The sequence below is a fragment of the Macaca nemestrina genome, chromosome 8, assembly GCF_043159975.1.
Source record: "Macaca nemestrina isolate mMacNem1 chromosome 8, mMacNem.hap1, whole genome shotgun sequence".
Lineage (NCBI taxonomy): Eukaryota > Metazoa > Chordata > Mammalia > Primates > Cercopithecidae > Macaca > Macaca nemestrina.
The window spans coordinates 64,825,234-64,831,419 of NC_092132.1; the positions used below are offsets into that span (position 1 = coordinate 64,825,234).

At 44.0% G+C, this 6,186-nt stretch overlaps 1 long non-coding RNA gene across 1 annotated transcript in view; it reads right to left on the minus strand.

The window, feature by feature from the left end:
• Positions 1-919, minus strand: part of LOC105483528 (uncharacterized) — a 28,134-nt gene extending 27,215 nt beyond the window's left edge. The window contains exon 1 of the long non-coding RNA XR_988370.2: positions 734-919. This is a non-coding gene — a long non-coding RNA (uncharacterized lncRNA). The remainder of the gene's footprint in view (positions 1-733) is intronic.
• Between the last annotated feature and the right edge of the window lie 5,267 nt (positions 920-6,186).

Consider the following 6,186-nt stretch of genomic DNA (forward strand, 5'->3'; position numbering starts at 1 on the left):
GCCACCTCGCCCCGTTAGTTTTTTGTATTTTTTAGTAGAGATGGGGTTTCACCGTGTTAGCCAGGATGGTCTCGATCTCCTGACTTCGTGATCCGCCGGTCTCAGCCTCCCAAAGTGCTGGGATTACAGGCTTGAGCCACCGCGCCCGGCCAGTTCTGAGTTTTCATATTGTTGAACCACAGCTTGAAAGTACAGCTTTTACAACGCAAGGGCATTTCAGCAAGAAAGCAGGAGGAGGCCTGGGTTTGGTAATCCTCCTCCGGACTTATCAGCAGCCACTCAGAAATGCTTTTGCTTTTCTGCCTCATTGCCTGAAAGCCATTCATCATTTAGTTTAATATAAATGGGGAGCCAAACATATATACACAGCCAAGTTTTCTATGCTTTACAAATTATCATTTTCCAGCCAGGTCATACTGTGTATTTACAGTATACTTCTACCATCCTCACCCCCTGCCTCCACCCTAGAAGGCCAGATTACTTTACCCAAACCTTCACAGAGCTATTCTTAACCCTACTGCCTACATGCACAGGAGGAGGAAGGAGAACCCATGGGAGCTGAGCAACCTTCCAGCGCCTGGGGCAGAATCCCTGCAGCCGATCCCAACTCCCGTTCCCATGCCTCATCCCCTAGATGGCTTTGACACCCTACCCATGCAAAGACAGGGAGAAAAAAATACGTTTAAAATCTCAAAGCCCGTGCGTTTGGCACAGCAGGCTCTGCTCCACTTACCTTTCTAAGCTGCGGTGCTCGGCGTCCTGTTGCCTGTGACCTCCTCCTCCCGCGCTGACCTAGCTCAGATGTGCTCCGATGGCTCAGGTGAGCCCCGCACACCGGAGGAGGTGCCAGGCGGGCGGCGCTGATGGGACCACGCTCGCCTCCCCTTCCAGGCCTGCCCTGCTGCTCCCCAGGGACGTTCCTCCCGGTAGGAGGTGAGGTCAAGGTGAAAACACAGCTGAGCTCAGCCAGTGCCCCAAAGTGGCCTTTACAGCCTTACACCCAGCTCAGCCACCCGGCCTCACACTCCAAATTCAGTGTTATTTACCCTGTCTCAGCCCACCATCCCCGTCCTCCTTACATTCCACATTTAAAATTGCAAAAGCATAAGCAAACACCACAATGACACCCTTTGTTTGAAAAGTGTGATGCCTCCAGCTTTGTTCTTTTGACTTAGGATTGTCTTGGAGATGCGGGCTCTTTTTTGGTTCCATATGAACTTTAAAGCAGTTTCTTCCAATTCTGTGAAGAAACTCATTGGTAGCTTGATGGGGATGGCATTGAATCTATAAATTACCTTGGGCAGTATGGCCATTTTCACGATATTGATTCTTCCTATCCATGAGCATGATATGTTCTTCCATTTGTTTGTGTCCTCTTTTATTTCACTGAGCAGTGGTTTGTAGTTCTCCTTGAAGAGGTCCTTTACATCCCTTGTAAGTTGGATTCCTAGGTATTTTATTCTCTTTGAAGCAATTGTGAATGGAAGTTCATTCCTGATTTGGCTCTCTGTTTGTCTGTTACTGGTGTATAAGAATGCTTGTGATTTTTGCACATTAATTTTGTATCCTGAGACTTTGCTGAAGTTGCTTATCAGCTTAAGGAGATTTTGGGCTGAGACAATGGGGTTTTCTAAATATACAATCATGTCATCTGCAAACAGGGACAGTTTGACTTCTTCTTTTCCTAACTGAATACCCTTGATTTCTTTCTCTTGCCTAATTGCCCTAGCCAGAACTTCCAACACTATGTTGAATAGGAGTGGTGAGACAGGGCATCCCTGTCTTGTGCCAGTTTTCAAAGGGAATTTTTCCAGTTTTTGCCCATTCAGTATGATATTGGCTGTGGGTTTGTCATAAATAGCTCTTATTATTTTGAGGTACGTTCCATCAATACCGAATTTATTGAGCGTTTTTAGCATGAAGGGCTGTTGAATTTTGTCAAAAGCCTTTTCTGCATCTATTGAGATAATCATGTGGTTCTTGTCTTTGGTTCAGAACAAAGCTGGAGGCATCACACTACCTGACTTCAAACTATACTACAAGGCTACAGTAACCAAAACAGCATGGTACTGGTACCAAAACAGAGATATAGACCAATGGAACAGAACAGAGTCCTCAGAAATAATACCACACATCTACAGCCATCTGATCTTTGACAAACCTGAGAGAAACAAGAAATGGGGAAAGGATTCCGTATTTAATAAATGGTGCTGGGAAAATTGGCTAGCCATAAGTAGAAAGCTGAAACTGGATCCTTTCCTTACTCCTTATACAAAAATTAATTCAAGATGGATTAGAGACTTAAATGTTAGACCTAATACCATAAAAATCCTAGAGGAAAACCTAGGTAGTACCATTCAGGACATAGGCATGGGCAAAGACTTCATGTCTAAAGCACCAAAAGCAACGGCAGCAAAAGCCAAAATTGACAAATGGGATCTCATTAAACTAAAGAGCTTCTGCACAGCAAAAGAAACTACCATCAGAGTGAACAGGCAACCTACAGAATGGGAGAAAATTTTTGCAATCTACTCATCTGACAAAGGGCTAATATCCAGAACCTACAAAGAACTCAAACAAATTTACAAGAAAAAAACAAACAACCCCATCAAAAAGTGGGCAAAGGATATGAACAGACATTTCTCAAAAGAAGACATTCATACAGCCAACAGACACATGAAAAAATGCTCATCATCACTGGCCATAAGAGAAATGCAAATCAAAACCACAATGAGATACCATCTCACACCAGTTAGAATGGCGATCATTAAAAAGTCAGGAAACAACAGGTGCTGGAGAGGATGTGGAGAAATAGGAACACTTTTACACTGTTGGTGGGATTGTAAACTAGTTCAACCATTATGGAAAACAGTATGGCGATTCCTCAAGGATCTAGAACTAGATGTACCATATGACCCAGCCATCCCATTACTGGGTATATACCCAAAGGATTATAAATCATGCTGCTATAAAGACACATGCACACGTATGTTTATTGCAGCACTATTCACAATAGCAAAGACTTGGAATCAACCCAAATGTCCATCAGTGACAGATTGGATTAAGAAAATGTGGCACATATACACCATGGAATACTATGCAGCCATCACAAAGGATGAGTTTGTGTCCTTTGTAGGGACATGGATGCAGCTGGAAACCATCATTCTTAGCAAACTATCACAAGAACAGAAAACCAAACACCGCATGTTCTCACTCATAGGTGGGAACTGAACAATGAGATCACTTGGACTCAGGAAGGGGAACATCACACACAGGGGCCTATCATGGGGAGGGGGGAGGGGGGAGGGATTGCATTGGGAGTTATACCTGATGTAAATGACGAGTTGATGGGTGCAGCACACCAACATGGCACAAGTATACATATGTAACAAACCTGCACGTTATGCACATGTACCCTACAACTTAAAGTATAATAATAATAAATAAATTTAAAAAAAAAAAAAAAAGAAAGAAAAGTGTGATTTTTGACATCCAAGAAGGAAAGCAGAAATAACTTGGAGAGAATTCAGATTCCCATAGCACAGTTTTAGGAGAGATTCCTCAGTCGACCTGCCTGGGCCCCACCCACCCAGCCCCAATGTAATGCTCCCTGAGTTTCCTGCTATGCAGCTGTTATTATCGCTTCTATTATAAAACTCTTTCTCTTAACTTACAATTATCACCCCTTTCATCTTTGCTGAGGGGGTTCCCTTTGATCCAGAGGGTGGCTTCTCCCTGCTATGAGCCTGGAGACCGCAGTCAACTGGCATTGCTGCCACACTTTCTTAAACTTTTCCAAATATTTTTATCTGTCCTTCTCTGGCTCACTTTTTCTTGCTGGGAGAAGCACATGCAGGGGGGAAGTGCTGCATGTGAACCAAGTTTATTTTTTTTAAACACAAACACCTGTGATAAGATGGCATGGACTTTAAAAATATATAATGGATAAAATAATGCCTTGCACAGGTTTTGCTTAAAGCAGAAAGAGGAGAGGGAGTGGGGTGGAAGAGAAAGAAGGGGAGGGGTGGGAACAATGAGAAAGGAAGAGGGAGAAGGAGAGAGAGGGAGAGAGAACCTTCTCGCATCAGGCCACCTAGGAATAAAGGAGGGAAGAACCCTCAGGCCTCTTCTCCATAATCTGTGGACCAGCTGCACACCATGCAGGACCCAGTACAAAATGAAAATGAGTGGCCTTTTGTTCAAAAATGAGGAAGAATTTCAAATGACAGCAGAGCATCAAACTAAGAATGAGTTCTTCTAAGTCCTCTTCGATTCTGCTACACCAGTCCCACGCCCATGAAGCCAGCTCTGCTTCCTACCAGAAATCAAACAGCAGCCTTGCTGTAGGAGCTACTATTTTGGATTTTTTTCTCCATTGTGGACAGCCCGGCGACGGTGACTGGCTTGTCCCGGTTTGCCTGGGACTATCCTAGGTGTAGCAGTGAAAAATCCCACATACTGGTATTCCCCTTGGTCCCAGGCAAATCAAGACAGTTGGTCACCTTCCCCTGCTGTATGGACCTGTTTTAATGACAAAGCTATCCTCTGACTTTCCACCGCTCCTAACTCCTTCATGTCAGAACCAGCAGTGGGTTTAGGCCAGTCCCCATCTCTGCAGCTGGTAGGAAGTTATTCCAAGTGCCCACAGATTTCTTCCTTTATTTATCATGTCCCCAGACAGGAGGCTGCTGAACCATGATTCTGAGCTCATGTGTGTCAGAAGGATGACAATGGTGATCATATGAAGCAGAACCTGTTAGACGTTCCTGTAACTCAACTTTAGGAAGAAAACTGCATTTCAGGGTATGGTGGTGGTACATTTCACAATCTTTTTGTTTTAAGGTGTGATAATACTCTAATGATTGTGTAAAATGTTATCTGTCTTAAAACAATCACGTATTATGTAATGTCTGTCTGTGAAACAAATTATTTTTTAATTCATTAAAATTAACACAAAACATACCCATGTAAACCTAATGAACTGCCATTTTGTTCTGGAGGGACAATATAAGCTAAAAATTGAACTTCACAGGCTCATTTATTGTTAAACATGAATGGAGCCTGGGCATAGTGGCTCATGCCTATAATCCTAGTGCTTTGGGAGCCCAAGGCAGAAGGTTCACTTGAGCCTAGGAGTTCAAGACCAGGCTATGCAACACAGGGAGACCCCTTCTCTACAGAAGAAAATTAGCCAGGCATAGTAGCACACACCTGTAGTCCTAGCTACTCAGGAGGCTGAGACAAGAAGGTTGTTTCAACCCAGGAGTGTGAGTCTGCAGTAAGCCAGGATCCTAGATGCAGAGTGAGATCCTGTCTTTAAAATAACACACAAAAAATTTTAAAATTACTTGAGCACTCACCAAGCACTTTGCTGGGCCTGGAGATATCTTGATGAATACAGTGCCATCTCCTCCTTGGAATTGCTTATAGGTTAATACTTAGATGTTCTTAGTAATGTACTAATACCAAGATTAGTCCATTTCCTCCTTACACAGTTACTCAGCCATGCTTGAGTTTGCCTGCTGCCCCCTACTTCATAATTTCTCCCCACATAGTTAACAGTCAATGCTTCAGTTAATGTTCTGGCATATTTTTCACTGAGAAAATAGATGCCATTGGCCAGGCACAGTGGCTCACACCTGTAATCCCAGCACTTCGGGAGACCATGGCAGATGGATCACCTGAGGTCAAGAGTTCAAGACCAGCCTGGCCAACATGGAGAAACCCCATCTCTACTAAAAATACAAAAATTAGCCGGGGGTCATGGCACACTCCTGTAATCCTAGCTACTCGGGAGGCTGAGGCAGGAGAATCGCTTGAACCCCGGAGGTAGAGGTTGCAGTGAGCCAAGATTGCACCACTGCACTCCAGCCTGGGCAACAGGAGCAAAGCTCTGTCTCAAAAAAAAAAAAAAAAAAAAAATAGATGCCGTTGTCCAGAACCTCCTGAAGCCTCCCAGAATCAAATGGACCAACCTACCTACCTTCATCCATTCCCAACTCTGCTGGCCTGCTTCCTATAAGCCCCAATGCAGAGCTGGGTCCCATCATAGTCCAATCCTCCACCAGATGTTCTGCAGTCCATCCCTCTTGCCTCCTGAAGGACTTACCTTCTAGAGCCAAACTACTTTGAAGTATTTTTTTCCATCTTGCAGTTCACCTTCCAAAAAAGGTGGTTGTCAAAGTG